Source organism: Myotis yumanensis, unplaced genomic scaffold (assembly GCF_028538775.1).
Source record: "Myotis yumanensis isolate MYYU_CA2020_CCGP unplaced genomic scaffold, mMyoYum1.0.hap1 SCAF_2, whole genome shotgun sequence".
Lineage (NCBI taxonomy): Eukaryota > Metazoa > Chordata > Mammalia > Chiroptera > Vespertilionidae > Myotis > Myotis yumanensis.
Genome location: NW_027223753.1, coordinates 137,953,592 through 137,969,955, shown reverse-complemented (window position 1 = coordinate 137,969,955; position 16,364 = coordinate 137,953,592). Strand labels below are relative to the sequence as shown.

The following is a 16,364-nucleotide window of genomic DNA, read 5'->3' as shown; positions in this document are numbered from 1 at the left end:
TTCTCATAGCACCAAGCAACATTTTTTATTTCCACCATCCAACAACAAAAACACCAAGCCAACCCTGGCCTTCTCTCCACAGATAACAACCACCTCCTGGTTAATTAATAAGGACTTCAAAGGGTTCATTAGGGCTTTTCCGCCAACAAAAAGAACACTATCCTCAAGGGACAGGCTCTTGGATTTTATAATTTGCTCCCTGTAGAAAGAGGAGAGAATGAAGTTCTGACCTGGCCTGACCGCCCTTTGGGAGTGTGGGCATGGGGAGCCCCAGTCCCATGCACTTGGAAATGCAGGGGACTCAAGCGAGCGCGGGGCGCGCCTTAATTTCATCCCAAGAATAGATTGAAATCATCCTGTGTAAACCAGTCTAACTGCCTAAAAGAATGGGCATAACAGGGGCCTGCGTGCGGAGGAGCCACACCTCGGCCCCGGGCCCCTCTCGGGCTCGCTTGCCCCGCCGAGTGCCACATCAGCGCGCGCGCAGCACTTCCAGGTTCCTTAAGAGGATGGAACGAGCTGGCCCGGCGGGCGGAGGCGGGCCCCAGGCCGGCCGGAATGGCGGGCGGACCGGCCAATAGGCGACAGGTGAGGAACCGCGGCCACCAATGAGCTGGAGCTTCGGGTAGCCGCGGCGGCTGAGATTCGTGCGGGGCGAGGGAACCAGATGAGGCACATCTGGACAGCTGCGCTGAGGAACTGGGCAGCCCCTTTGCGGGGGCCCAACGTCAGCTGAGCACGTCTCCCACGTCCTCTCCTTCTGGCCACTTATTATTTATTCATTTTCCCAAAGAAGCAACCAAGGATCCAAGTGTAAAACTTTCCCCCCTCTAATGCGAGACGGGGCCAGATCCCATCCAACACATAGGTTCATTTTCATGGGGCTCTGAGATCAAAAGAACAGAAAGAACAACAACAAAAGCCGAGCCGCTGTCTGACTTAAACTGGCAAAGTGGAAAAAATAAAGTGTTGAGTAAACAGACCGAGTTGGGTAAGTTTTGGAGACGTGCTGGGTGTCTTGTTTCTCCCGCTGTGATCTCTATTCTGAGGCTTTCTGCTGTTCTCACTAGTCTCTTCATCAGGGAAAGGAAAAATACTGCTCGCTGCTACAAACGGCTCAGAGCCTTGGCTTCCTTTTCTTCTACTTTGCTGAGATTTTTATTTAATTTAACTTTTTGGTCATCTGTACGCTATTTTTAAATTTCCTGGGAACAAACATTAAATTGGTACCCTGTTGTAAATCTCTCCTAACTTCAAAAGCTGAACCTACTGATAAATTTATTTTTCTACTTGCTTTCTGTGAAAACAGACTATACATTTGTAAAGCCGAATTCTTTATACATCCTCCTCTCTCTGACTGTCTTGATAGAAGATTGAGAAAATTACCTGGCTTATTCAGATTAACAAAACTTTTGCTTCATGAACGGGATGTTTAATATTAGATTATTTAAAACATCAATTATACAGGTAATTGCTATTTCACTTACATTTGAATGTAATTGTAACTGAAATGTGTCTTTTCTATATTCTCCTATCCATAGTGGGAGGCCCAAATTCCTTTATGATTGTCAAAAAAAATCTTAAACATATGACAGACAACTGTGTTTATCAGTAACCTTGTGCTATAATTGTATATTAATCCTTTAAGTCTATCAAAATAATATGCAGAATGATCACTAGATGTGTATGCTTGCAGACTGTTCTGGTATATATTTCAGGATGGAAATGATGGCAAATATTGAGCTAGGTAAGTGGCTGAGGTCCATTCCATAAGAAACAGCTATAATTCTCTCTGTTTAAACAATGTTTCAGATTTGAGACCTTGTCATACATTATTTACTATCATGGCAGATCTGACCAGAATTGATCTTTAATTTCTGGCTTAAAAAAACAGTAGGTGGGAATTTGGTGTCATAATTGCAAGCTGCAGAGCATGTTTTTGATTCAAAAGGGCAATGCATACACTGGGTGGAACAGTTGAAGTGGTTTTCAGGGATGCAGGGTTAGAAGGAACAGTGTTGCGGAGAAACAATATAAAGAGACAGCTGGCTTGGTTCAATCCACAACCCCACTGGTGGATCTTGGGCAAGTTAGCCAGCCCCTTTGTGCCGTAGTTTCTGCCTCTGTAATGTGGAGACAGTAGTGCTTACTTCATGAGGTTGTCTTGAGGACTGAGTTAAGATATGTTAAATACTTAGAACAGTTCTGGCACGTAGTCTTTGCTGTTGTAGTGACTCTTTATTGCCTTCCTTCCCAGCTCCCCCTGCTGCACACCAGTTTTCCCAGCCACCATTCTGACCTCTGTGCTAGCAACTAGTATGCTGACCACTTGTTAGCAATGCACTGTAGAAGGCTGTACAGGAGAGTCGAGAGGGGAGTGAGGTAGAATTTATCAAGTGCTTTAGAAAGATCTAGAAAGGTCTGGGAGTGCAGAGGATGGAAAGATGACTTCTTATTATAGGATGGCATTCATGGAAAGGTTGGCATTTCTGGGGGAAAATTTTGCCCAACAGTTTTAATGGAGAGGAAACAGATCATAGAACAAGAGCAGGGGGCAGGCATTTTAGGAGGAAGAGAAAGTCTGGGCAAAGCACTGAGGCTGGAAGATGTGGCTCTATATGGAGACTGAATTGAAACGCAGGACAATCTGAGGGGTTAGTGAGCGGAAAGGTTGGAAAGGTGGGAGAGGTGGAGGATGGCATGGAGAGCCTGCTGGGGAAGGAGAGGCGTGGGAGGTAGATTGGTGGGGGATGGCAAGCTGCACTGGCAAAAGTGGAAGTATTTCTGGAATGACCCATCTCTGGAGTCTGGTCTCTACCTTTTGCCCAGCATACCCTCCCTGTCTGCTCTGTTGCTTCTGTGACCTGCCTTCAGGGCCTGCAGGCAATGGGGTAGGATGGATCAGTGAGTCTGGACCCCACTTTTTGGATTCCCTCTGTAGTGGCTGTCTTGGAGCTCTGCTGAAGTGGTCTGGCCTCCTGGGCTATTACAAGGGCGACTTCTCAGAAACAGGGCATGCTCTAAAGTCTTTGACATGGATTATTGTTGCACCTCTCCCTCCCCCCCCCCCCCCCCCATACACTGTGTGCAGAATAGCTCTTTCTCCACCCACTGACAGGATTGTCTAGTCACATGTTAATATGCATCCTTTTATAATGTACAATTATTGAAGTAGCTGAGACTTGTAATATGCACCTAGGTAGAGAGTCAGTTTGGAGATCTCTTGCTTTCTCTTCCTCCAGAGCTTATGTCAGAGTGAACCCGAGTCTGGCCCTGGTGCTGCTGCTGACCACCTGTGTGACCCCAAGCATGACATTGAGCCATTATGGTCCTCTCTGGGCCATCATCAGCAATATGACCTCTAAGTTCCCTTCTCCCTTGGATGCTCTTTCATTCTTCTCCCCCACCATCCCGGGGACAGTCTGTTGTTTGCAGATGGCTATTTGATGCATCCATGGCTAACATTTTCTCACCACTAATACATGACAGGTATTATTCTAAATGCTTTACTTGTCTCAGTTTATGTAAGCCTCTCAAGAACCCTGTGAGGGTTGGTATTTATTAGCTGAGAAGACAGAGGCACAGGCAGATTAAGACACTTGCCCAAAGTCACACAGTGAACAAATGGCAAATGCAGACTCAGTGTAACACCACAGCACAAGCCTTTAAAAAAAATCTTTATTGTTCAAAGTATTACATAGGTCCTTCTTTTCCCCCCATTTACCTCTTGCAGCCCGCTCCCGCCTCCCCGCCCGCCCCCCCCCCCCCCCCCCCCCGCCGACTCCCCAGGCCCTCACCACCGCATTGTCTGTGTCCACGGGTTATACATATATGCATACAAGTTCGTTGGGTGATCTCTTTCCACCCACCCTCCCCTCTGAGGTTCAACAGTCTCTTCATGCTTCTATGTCTCTGGGTCTATTTTTGGTCACTAGTTTATTTGGTTCATTAGATTCCACATATGAGTGAGATCATGTGATATTTATTTTTCTCTGACTGGCTTATTTCACTCAGCATAATACTCTCCAGATCCATCCATGCTGTTGCAAATGGTAAGAGTTCTTTCTTTTATATTGCCATGTAGTATTCCATTGTGTAGATGCACCACAGTATTTTTGTCCACTCATCTGTTGATGGGCACTTAGGCTGTGTCCAAATCTTAGCTGTGGCAAATTGCATGCTATGAACATAGGGGTGCACATATCCTTTCTGATGAGTGTTTTGGGCACAGCCCAAGCCTTAACCACAGTGGGGCTGCTCTTTGTGGGGGTGGTAGTCAAGAAGTCCATGGAAGAAGGATCATTGAAGGAGCAGGAAACATTCGGAGAATCACGTTGGTAAAATTTCCCTGGAGGGGCCAGAATACCATCACGAGTCTTGCTTGTGGGATGTGCTGCACATGGGGACAGGAGGCGTTTTATTTGTTTATTACTCGGAGCTCATTGTTTGTTACTCCGTTTTTCCAACTTGTTTCTACAGAACCACCATAGTCCTGGACTTACACATTGAATAGAGGTCAGTTGGATGATTATCTTCTTTGAAAAACCAAAACAGTGTATAAAAGTCAAAAGTAATGGTTTCCCCTTTATTTACTTGCGTTCTTCCCATTCCACCATTCTCTCCAGAGGTAACCTTTGTTAATAGTTTGGTCAGTATCCTTCCAGTCCTTCTCTAAGTGTCCACTCACAGGTATAGACCTAAACATAAATATAATTTTAAAATATAAATGGGACTGCAGTATTTTTATTTTTTTAAAATAGGGAAACTATGAAATGTTCCAAGGCTTATGGAAAAATGGGGCAATTCCAGGTACATATTCTATCCCAATTTCTTGGGCATTCTGGCTTCTTGTCTGATTTCTGGAGATGCTGTGGTTTTGGAATAAGAACTTCATGATGAAAGTCAATATAGGGCAATTTTAGGTGTCCTGTTACTAATCATACCCAGTCTGGATTTCACATCATTTTGGGTTGAAAAGTATTGTAATTTGCTTTTTATCTCATTCCCTTAATGTAGTCACTCTTTTATTATAACACACTGACTAAGCACCTAGACTGGAGTCAGACTGTGAGGGTTCCAATCCCAGATCTGCTTCTTACTAGTGCAGTGCACTTGGAGCAAGTCACTTTTTCTAGGAGGCTTTCTTATCTGCAAAATGGGGTTATCAATAGGCATTAAATGAGAAAATCAATTTAACTCATTTAGCGTAGTGTCTTAATCTTAGTAAAGCCTATACTAGTACATGTAAGCACTTCATTTTTTAAAATTGTGGTAAAATATGACATAACATTTGCCATTTTAACAATATCTAATTGTATAGTTCAGTGGTATTAAGTACATTCATATTGTTGTGCAACCATCACCACTTTCCATCTTCATAACTTTTTCATCAAACTGAAATTCCATGCCCATTAAATAACCGTCTATTACCCTTGCTGTCAGCCTCTGATAATCACCATCCTACTTTCTATCTCTATGAATTTGACTACTCGAGGTCCCTCATATAACTGGAGTTATACAATATTTGCCCCTTTACAATGCTCATTTCACTTAGCATAATGTTTTCAAGATTCATCTATATTGTATTGTATGCCAGAATTTCATTAGTCATGTGTTGCTTCATGATGGGGATACATTTCGAGAAATGCATCCTTAGGCAATTCCGTCCTTGTGCAAACATCACAGAGTGCACCTACACAAACCTGGATGGTAGCCTACTGCTCACCTAGGCTGTATGGTGTAGCCTATTGCTCTTAGGCTGCAAGTCTGTACAGCATGCTACTGTACTCAATACTATAGGCAACTGTAACACAAAGATAAGTATTCGTGTATCTACATGGAGACAAGGTATGGTACAAAATACGCTGCAAAAGATAAAGTGTGTGTGAGCATGCCGATGCGGGGAGGGCAGGAGGAAGGCGGTGGAGGGAGGTCCCTCTGAGGGGGAGTAGAGCTCAAAAGGAGGGATGGAGGATGTGAGAGAGAAGGAAGAGAAGGGGAGGAAAGTGAGATCAGAGATCAGAAGAGGACCAGAAAAATAAAGCTTGAGACAAGAGATAATAAAGGGAAAGGGGGAGGAGAGAAACCGAGAGAAGGAGGGAGAGAACAGGCCTGGAAGGAGAGAGGGATGAGAAACTGAGGAAGGGAAGTGAGTTTGTTAGCCTTCTCCTCTTGCTCCCTCACCAACTCTAGGCCACAGCCTCCAGTGGGGCACAGGGCAGACAGACTACATGCTGAGCCTCCTCATCTATTTAAACCACCCAGTGCTAGCAGTAAGCTCAACAGCTTAGTTGGGTCTAGCCTTTTCTTTCAACATCACAAATAAGCTTTTTGTTTATAACCCACTTAATCCTTCTGGGACCACTGTCATACATGCAGTTCCTCGTTGACAGAAACGTCATTAGGTAGCGCTTGACTGTACTTTTTAAGGCCAAATGATATCCTATTGTATGCATATACCACATTTTATTTGTCCTTTAATCTGCTGATGGACAGTTGGGTTGTTTCCATCTGTGATGGTTAATTCTTTGTGTCAGTTTGGCTAGGCCACGGTACCTAGACATTTGGTCAAATATTCTAAATATTTCTGTGACGGTATTTTTTTTTTTGATGAGATTAAAATTTAGATTACTAGACTTTGAGTAAAGCAAATTACTCTCCATACTGTGGGTGGGCCTCATCCAATTATTTGAAAGCCTTAATAGAAAAAGACTGATCGCTCTTGAAGAGGGAATTCTGCCAGCAGACTGCCTTGGGACTTGGACTGCAGCACGAGCTCTTCCCTGGGTTTCCCGCCAGCTGGCTTTCCATGAAGATTTTGAACTTGCCAGATTCTTACAGTCACGTGAGCTAATTCATAAAATCAGTCTCTATCTATCTATCTATCTATCTATCTATCTATCTATCTATCTATCATCTATCTATCTATCATCCATCCATCCATCCATCCATCCATCCATCCATCCTATGGTTCTCTGGAGAACCCTGACTAATGCGTTATCTTTTGGCTATTGTGAATAATGCTGCTGCGAACACTCGTGTACAAATGTCTGTTGGAATTCCTGCTCTCACTTCTTTTGGATATAGACCCAGAAGCAGAGTTCAGGATCACAAAGTAATTCAATTTTTTTATTTTTTGAAGAACCGCCATAGCAGCTGCATCAGTTTACATTCCCTCCAGCAATGCACAAGGGTTCCAATTTTTCCATATCCTTGCCAACACTTATTCTGTGTGTGTGTGTGTTTTAAATAATTGCTATCCTTATGAGTGTGAAGTGATATCTCATTGTGGTTGTGATTTGCATTTCCCTAATGATTAGTGACCTTGAGCATCTCTTGCATATCTTCTTTGGGGCAATGTCTACTCGAGTTCTTTGCTCATTCTTAAGTCAGGTTGTTTATTTTGTTTTTGGTTTTAGTTATGGAGTTGTAGGAGCTATTTATATATTCTCAATATTAACTACTTACTAGGTATATGATTTGTAGATATTTTCTTCCATTACCTGGGTTGCCTTTTCAGTCTGTTGATTGTGTTTTTTGATGCTCAAAGGTTTTTATTTTGATGCCATCCAATTTATTTTTTCTTTTGTTGCTTATATTTTGGTGTTACACATTTAAGAAATCTTTGCCAAATCAAATATCATGAAGATTTTCTTCTAAGAGCTTTTAGTTTCAGTTCTGACATTTAGATTTTTTATATATTTTGAGTTAATTTTTGAATATGATGGAGATAAGGGTCCAATTTTATTCTTTTGCGTGTGGATATCTAAGCCATTCACTTATCAATCATTATAATGTTCATCTTTATAAACACCATTAGCATAGGTATAGCCATAGTATAAAAACATTGATTCATTCTTGACATTTAAAAAAATTATGTCTTGCCGAACCGGTTTGGCTCAGTGGATAGAGCATCAGCCTGTGGACTCAAGGGTCCCGGGTTCGATTCCGGTCAAGGGCATGTACCCTGGTTGCGGGCACATCCCCAGTGGGGGGTGTGCAGGAGGCAGCTGATCGATCTCTCTCATTGATGTTTCTAACTCTCTCTCCCTCTCCTTTCTTCTCTGTAAAAAATCAATAAAATAAATAAAAAAAAATAGTATTAAAAAAATTATGTCTAAAGTGCTAATTTTTTCCTCATAGAATTACTCAAAATTTCTACTTTTTGTAACTTTTCATGTTTCCAAGGAAGAAAGATTATTTCTGTGTTGAAAGGGCATTAATTGTTGATAGCTTTCCTTCTTTCCTTCCTTCCTTCCTTCCTTCCTTCCTTCCTTCCTTCCTTCCTTCCTTCCTTCTTTCCTTCCTTCCCCCTTTTTATCTTCCTTTGGCTTTTAGAATTGAAAAAGTAATAATTTATGTTTGTTTAAAAAATTGAAACAAAGTATATAGAGTCAAAGGTAATGGTTTCCCCTTTATTTACCTGCTTTCTTCCATCCCACTACTCTCCCCAGAGGTAACCTTTGTTAATAGTTTGGCCTATATTCTTCTACACCTTCTCTAAGAGGTCACTCACAGGTATAGATCTAAACATAAACATAATTTTAAAATATAAATGAACCATATTATACTCACTGTTCTGCCTTTGCTTTTTAAAATTTGACAATATCTATGCACATACAAATACATACACATATACATGTGTAATATGCATACCACAACTTGTCAGTGGAAACAGGCAGATCTTTGTGAGCATATTTTGTCAAGGAGAACAGACAGTGGAGCTCAAATGGAAGCATGTTCTTTTTCTACAGAAGACCAAGTCACTTAAAGTACCAGTAGCATTGGGCTCAGATCCTCAAGCCAGGCTTGTTTGCACTGTTCCCTCTCTATGGACTGTTGGCATCTCCCTGTGAGCCATCTGACTGTTACCATTCTTCTCTGGCTTCCAGAGCTCCCAGGAGGACTCTGACACTCAGCTGCCACAGTGAAACCTTGGAAGATGAATCCTTTTTCATGTACCTGCCACCACTCTGACCAGCTTGGGCCTCGCTGGTGCCATCAACTCTCCTAGAGTGGCAAAAGGTCTGGAGGCAACTGCCTCCTTTCTTCCTTGTTGTCTAGAGCCATGCTGGCGGGCCAATTATTTGATTCTTGCTTGCCCTCTTCCTGCAAGCCAGGCATAATTCAGACTAATGGTATGGAAAATTGTTAAAGAAAGAGAGGAGCCCGGCCTCTCAGTGGTTGAGCATCGACCTATGAACCAGGAGGCCACTGGTTCGATTCAAGGTCAGGGCACATGCCTAGGTTACGGGCTTGATCCCTAGAAGGGGGCGTGCAGGAGGCAGCTGGTCAATGATTCTCTCTCATCCTTGATGTTTCTATTTCTCCCTCTCTCTTCCTCTTTGAAATCAATAAAATATATACTTAAAGAAAAAGAAAGAGAGAAAAAGGCAAAATAGAGAGATATATAGTATTAAGAAGCACATTTAGGATAGTTTAGGAGCCTGCATATCTACTAAATAATGAAAATTCAGTAATACTAAAAATGTCAGTGAAGAAGAAAAAAATCATAAAAAATTGCTTACAGCAAAAATCATAACACAGCTGACACTTGGAGATAAATGCCAGAAGATGAGAGGGTAACAAGGGGGAGGAAAAAAGGTTGTGTCGTGGAAGAATGGGGGGAACTGGGTCTGAGCTCTAGAAGCCCCGTACCTTTAAGCACATACTCAGGTGAACTGGCACCCAGTTTCTCCATCAACGGCATTGATCTTCCTCCTTCCGCTCAGCCCTCAGTCTGTGTGTACTAAGGGCATAAGGACAGACTGTGGAAGAGCAGGGTGATCTTGTTTTTTCTCCTTACTGCTTCTATGACTTCTTGGACAGCTAATTTCCAATGCACAGAGCAGACAGATGAATCAAAATCTCATCCTCCTGGGACAAATTTGGGATCCTCCTAATAGACATTTTCCTCATCAGAAAATTCCTACTTCTAAGAGAGGATTAATGAAGTAATGTATGTGGGGGCTTTGTAAACTGTAGTGTGCTCCACGGAGGTGTGGGGCTGTGTTACCATGATCATGCCTTAAAGCTCATTCTTCACAGAAAGATACAGGAACAACGGTCAGGTGTCAGCCTCTTCTCAGGGTTCTTTGCATTTCATTTTCATGGACACTTCATGCGGTAGAGGCAGGCTAACATTTTCCCCACAATATAGATGAGGTAACTGAGACCTAGAGAGGTTAAGTAACTTGTCCAAGGTCACACAGTGGTGAAGTCAGGATTTAAACACAGAGTAACTTCACTCTAGTGTCTGAAGTCTTAGCATTTATGTCCCATGTACATTCACCTCAGGGGTGAAGCAACTGTTGTTGGTTGCCACTTTTCAGAGGGTTGGTAAGTATTTGAGTCTAGTGCAGGTCAGCAGAGGTAGTGGTATCTTTGTACACACCGACCTGCTTATGCAGCATGTTTTCATATGTCTCTTGGCTTTCTGAATGTCCTCTTTTGAAAAGTGTCTATTTAGGTCCTTTGCCCATTTTTTTATTGGAATGTTTATCTTCCTTTTAAGTTGTATGAATTCCCTATAAATGTTGGAGATTAAGCCCTTATCGGTGATAACATTGGCAAATATGTTCTCCCATACAGTGGGCTTTTTTGTTGTTTTGTTGATGGTTTCTTTTGCTGTGCAGAAGCTTTTTATTTTGATGTAGTCCCATTTGTTTATTTTCTCTTTAGTTTCCAATGCCCTAGGAGCTGTATCGGTGAAGAAATTGCTTCGGTATATGTCTGAGATTTAGTTGCCTTTAGATTCTTCTAGTATTTTTATGGTTTCCCGTCATACATTTAAGTCCTTTATCCATTTTGAGTTTATTTTTGTGTATGGTGTAAGTTGGTGGTCTAGTTTCATTTTCTTGCATGTATCTGTCCAATTTTCCCAACACCATTTATTGAAGAGACTATCTTGACTCCATTGTATGTTCTTGCCTCCTTTGTCAAATATTAATTGAGCGTATTGGTTCGGACCAATTTCTGGGCTCTCTATTCTATTCCATTGATCTATATGTCTGTTCTTGTGCCAGTACCAGGCAGTTTTGAGAACAGTGGCTTTGTAATACAGCTTGATATCTGGTATTGAGATCCCACCTACTTTGTTCTTTCTCAGGATTGCTGCAGCTATTCGGGGTCTTTTTTTTATTCCAGATGAATTTTTGGAGAGTTCGTTCGAGGCCTGTGAAATATGCCATTGGTATTTTAATGGGATGTGCATTGAATTTATAGATTGCTTTGGGCAGTATGGACATTTTAATGATGTTGATTCTACCAATCCAAGAAAATGCTATGTTCTTCCATCTGTTTATGTCTTCCTCTATCTCTTTTTTCAATGTCCTGTAGTTTTCTGAGTAGAGGTCTTTTACCTCCTTAGTTAAGTTTATTCCTAGGTAGCTTAATTTTTTTGGTGCGATGGTAAATGGGATTGTTTTTTTAGTCTCTCTTTCTGTAAGTTCTCTATTGGTGTATAGAAATGCCATAGATTTCTTGGCATTAATTTTGTATCCTGCTACATTGCCAAATTCATTTATTAAATCTAATAGTTTTTTGATGGAGTCCTTAGGGTTTTTTATGTATAATATCATGTCATCTGCAAATAAGGACAGTTTTACTTTTTCTTTTCCAATTTAGATGCCTTTTATTTCTTCTTCTTATCTAATTGCAATGGCTAATACTTCCAGGACTATATCGAACAGGAGTGGTGAGAGTGGGCATCCCTGTCTTGTTCCTGTTCTTAGGGGAAATGGTGTTAGTTTTTGTCCATTGAGTATGATGTTGGCTGTGGGCCTGTCATATATGGCTTATATTATGTTGAGGTATGATCCTTCTATTCCCACCTTGCTGAGAGTTTTTATCAAAAATGGGTGTTGGATTTTGTTGAATGCTTTTTCTGCATCAATTGATATGACCATGTGGTTTTTTTCTTTCAATTTGTTTATGTGATGTATCACGTTTATTGATTTACAGATGTTGTACCATCCTTGCATCCCTGGGATAAATCCTACTTGGTCATGGTGTATGATCCTTCTGATGTACTGCTGGATCCGATTTGCTAAGATTTTGTTGAGGATTTTGGCATCTATGTTCATGAGGGATATTGGCCTGTAATTTTCTTTCATTGTGTTGTCTTTACCTGGTTTTGTTATTAGGGTGATGCTGGCTTCATAGAATGAGCTTGGAAGTGTTCCTTCCTCTTGAATTTTTTGTAGTAGTCTGAGGAGGATAGGTTTTAGTTCTTCCTTGAAAGTTTGGTAAAACTCCCCTGAGAAGCCGTCTGGTCCTGGGCTTTTGTTTGCTGGAAGCTTTTTGATGACTGCTTCAATTTCTTCCATAGTTATTGGCCTATTGAGATTTTTAGATTCTTCCTGATTGAGTTTTGGAATGTTGTATTTTTCTAGGAATATGTCCATTTCTTCCAGGTTGTCTAATTTGTTGGAGTAGAGTTGTCCATAGTATTGTTTAACAATCATTTGTATTTCTGTGGGGTCTGTTGTTATTTTGCCTCTATCATTTCTAATTTTGTTTATTTGGGTCCTCTCTCTTTGCTTCTTGGTGAGCCTGGCTAGAGGTTTGTCAATCTTGTTTATCCTTTCAAAGAACCAGCTCTTGGTTTCATTGATTTTCTGTATATTTTTTTGGTCTCTATGTCATTTATTTCTGCTCTAATCTTTATTATCTCCTTCCTTCTGCTCACTCTGGGGTTTTCTTGTTGCTCTCTTTCTAGTTCTTTGAGATGTAGAGTTAGATGATTTACTACCATTTTTTCTTGTTTTTTGAGATAGGCCTGTAGAGCTATAAACTTCCCTCTCAGGACTGCTTTCATTGTGTCCCATAGGTTTTGGATTGTTGTGTTTCATTGTCATTAGTTTCCAGGATGTTTTTAATTTCTTCTTTGATCTCATTGGTAACCCAATCAATATTTAATAACATGCTATTCAGCTTCTAAGTGTTTGAGTAAAGTCGTTTTAATATTGGTATTGGGTACAATGTTGACTAAATTTTAAAGAAGTTCTGTGTGTCCAAGATGGAGTAACCGGGCTGGATTTACCTTTTCCCTGAAATAAAAAAATATCAGATAAAATATGTGAAACAATGATTTTTGAAACATTGGCCTGCAGGCAATGAAGAGCAATGATCTCTAAGATACTGGAAACAAAAGAGATGAGCTCTAGGAATACTCCAGTTTACTGAGTGGAGAGTTTTCAGGTTGAGACCTAGGAAGGGCAGCCCAGGTGGAAATCAGAATGCCTGAGTAGAGGAGATGGTGCTAAGAGCCAAGGAAAAATAGGGGCGCTTGAGTTCATAGAACAGAGTACCAGCAATGAGAGAGTGGTGTTGGGAGAGGGGCCCACAGGTCTGCAGAATGTTCTTGTAAGTAATCAGCAAAGTACTGGTCAGCACATGTGTGTGAGGAGACTACTGGGAAGTTGGGGGATGGGGTGAGGGGAGACTATGGGGTGAGATGGAGGGGAGATAGGGAGGCTCAAGGAGGGAGGAAGCGGGAAAGGAGTGGAAAACAATGCCCTCCACTCACAGAGGGCCCAGAATATTGTCTGTTCTGTCCAACCAGACTGGAAAACTCACAATTCATGTGGTATTGGGTAGAACCATTGATGCCGAAGGAATTCAAGGGCCAGACTTCCCAGACACAAGCGGGAGTTGAGGCTCTTGTGATGTTTTCAGAAAATGAACTTTCTAAGACTTGAATGGGAGGATGGACTGTGGAAGAAGGTGTTAATGTAAAGACATTCAAACCTATAAAGAATTTTTGTGAGTTTATTTGAGCCAAACTATCGACAATTGCCAGGAAGCAGTATCTCAATGGATTAGGATAATGCTCCAGAGAATGGCGGGTTTCCATTTATTTTTATACATTGTAATCAAAGGAGGGGATGTAGGTGAGTTACAATGATGATAGGTTAGAGAGGTGGGAGAAAGCAAAGCCTGGGGTTGCGGGGGGGGGGGGGGGGACCGCTGGGATTGAATAAAAAATAAAATGATAGACACATGCAGGATAGCCAACAGTCAACAATGAACATGATAACAGTGAAAGAATTTGTGGTATCTGTCCTGGTGCCCAGGCATATTAGGTTGTGTCCCAAGGGGTCCAGAAAAGGAAAGTTACAAGTTATTCAGACATTTCAAGGGTATGTTATTGTAAATACAAAAAGACAATAGGCTCAGTTTAGGTAAAAATTGACCTCATTAGGAAAAATACCAGCCTAGGACATGACTATCCACCATAACTGCTTATAGTTAAAGTTTTAATTTCAGGCCATCCTTTGTGGTTACTTTAGGTCTTTAAGTTTGCAAGACTGCCATGCAGGCCTTCCCTGAGCTTGTCAGGTTAGCATGTGGCCTTTCCCCGTCCCCCTGGCCCCCCCATCCACAAAGGCTTTATTGGCAAGGAGTTACATTTCTTTGGTTTCAAAACTCCCTGCCCCTTAAGCCAGTCCTGGAGGAGGGCAGCTGGGAGTTCAGCAGTCAGAAACAGAGCCAATGTCCAGAGTTCCCATTCCTTGTTGTGGCCAGGTGTGGTTCAGTATTTAGGCCAGATTAAATTCTATTAGTTACCTGCTTCTAGGTGTGATTGATGGGCAATTAGCCTTTTACATTACTCAGACTTTATTGGACATGTATCTAAATTGCCTTTGTCTGGTCCCTTCCTCCATCAATCAATGGGGAGTAGACTTGGAGAATGTTAAATACAGCTTTTTGGCAAAGCTGTGTAATTAGTACATACTACCTGGTCTCCTTATTCACTCCCTTCCTGTTAAATAATAACCAGATTATTACAACAGTATCATAATTAGGAAGGTCTTGCCTCAGAAGTGGAGAATAATTAGGCCTACACTGAGCTCTGCTCCCGACATGTCTAACAAATCATTAAAAAAAAAATACCAAAAAGGATTAAACTGCATCCAAGTTACTTACTTATCCTAGAACACAGCTCAAGAATATTTATAGTGATAAAAAAAAATCCAGTGCCCAACAAGGCAAAATTCACAATGTCTGGTACTCTAAAATAGTCAGATCATTGTGTCTAAAATAGAAATACACTATTCTTGACTGTTCTGGAGATGTACTTCCATGCACATTTTGTACTGTTAAAAAGTCAAAACAGTCAAGGCTGTCAATGTAAGAACCTATAGAGCAGTGGTTCTCAACCTGTGGGTCGCAGCCCCTTTGGGGGTCGAATGACCCTCTCACAGGGGTCGCCTAAGACCATCGGAAAACACATATGTAATTACATATTGTTTTTGTGATTAATCACTATGCTTTAATTATGTTCAATTTGTAACAATGAAATTGGGGACAACATGAGGAAATGTATTAAAGGGTCACGGCATTAGGAAGGTTGAGAACCACTGCAGAATTTTAGTGAGTTTATTTGAGCCAAACTATCTACAATTGCCAGAAAGTAAAATCTTAACGGACTGAGACCATGCTCTGGAGAATGGCAGTTTTGCACCTTATTTATACATTATAATCAAAAGAGGAGCCATAACTGTGTTATGTAAAATCCATTGGAGATAGATTAGGGAGGTAGGAGAAAGCAAAGTGGGGGAAATCTCTGGGATTGGATGAAAAGTAAAATGACAGATACATACATCTTATATAGGTGTGTATAGGATAATTAGAAGTCAACAATTGACATGATAACAATAACAATGAGAGGATTTATGATCTCCACCTGGTGCATTGGTTGTGCCTGAGGAGTCTGGAAGAAGGGGCATTATCCTGATATTGCACAGGTATGTTATCTTAGATGCAAAAAACAATAGACTGGCTTAGTCAAGATAAAGATTGACTTTTGTCAGGGAACATTTTAGCTTATGCCATGACTACCTGCCATAAATAGCTTTTAGTTAAAAAAGTTTTAATTTCAGACCATCCTTTGTGGTTATATTAGGTCTTTGAGTTTGCCATTCAGGCCTTCCCCTAGCTTGCCAGGTTAGCATGTGGCCCCTTTTTAATCCACAAGGCCTTCAGTGTAACATTTTGTACATAACAAGCCAGAGTTGGCCAAACCAGGGTTTGTGTTGATACTTACCTTGGCTTTTGAGATAGCAGTCCCCCTTGGATGTCTATTATTGGCTTATTAAAATACTTTTCCTATTTTTGATCATTCCAACCTCCTCATTGGATTATGGTAAGAGAAACTCAGCTAAGAGTAATGTTGGCCAAGGACATCATGTATGCTAAGGATTTGAGCAAGGAGTAGGGGGTCATGGGTGGAACGTGAGTGGGTCTAATATTCTGAAGCCAATAGATGTCTCAGAATCAAAGGTCTGAGAGAGCAGTAGGCTTAAACCAAGGAGGCCAAGATCTGCTGACAGGTGTAAGCGGGAGTGGGCTAAGCCTTTGAA

At 41.3% G+C, this 16,364-nt stretch overlaps 1 protein-coding gene across 1 annotated transcript in view; it reads left to right on the top strand.

Moving 5' to 3' along the window:
- The first annotated feature begins 767 nt into the window (after window positions 1–767).
- The window catches only part of TMEM45A (transmembrane protein 45A), a 101,251-nt gene continuing 85,654 nt past the window's right edge, over window positions 768–16,364 (top strand). The window contains exon 1 of the mRNA XM_070406080.1: window positions 768–991. The gene's annotated coding sequence lies outside the window, so the exon portion shown is untranslated. The remainder of the gene's footprint in view (window positions 992–16,364) is intronic.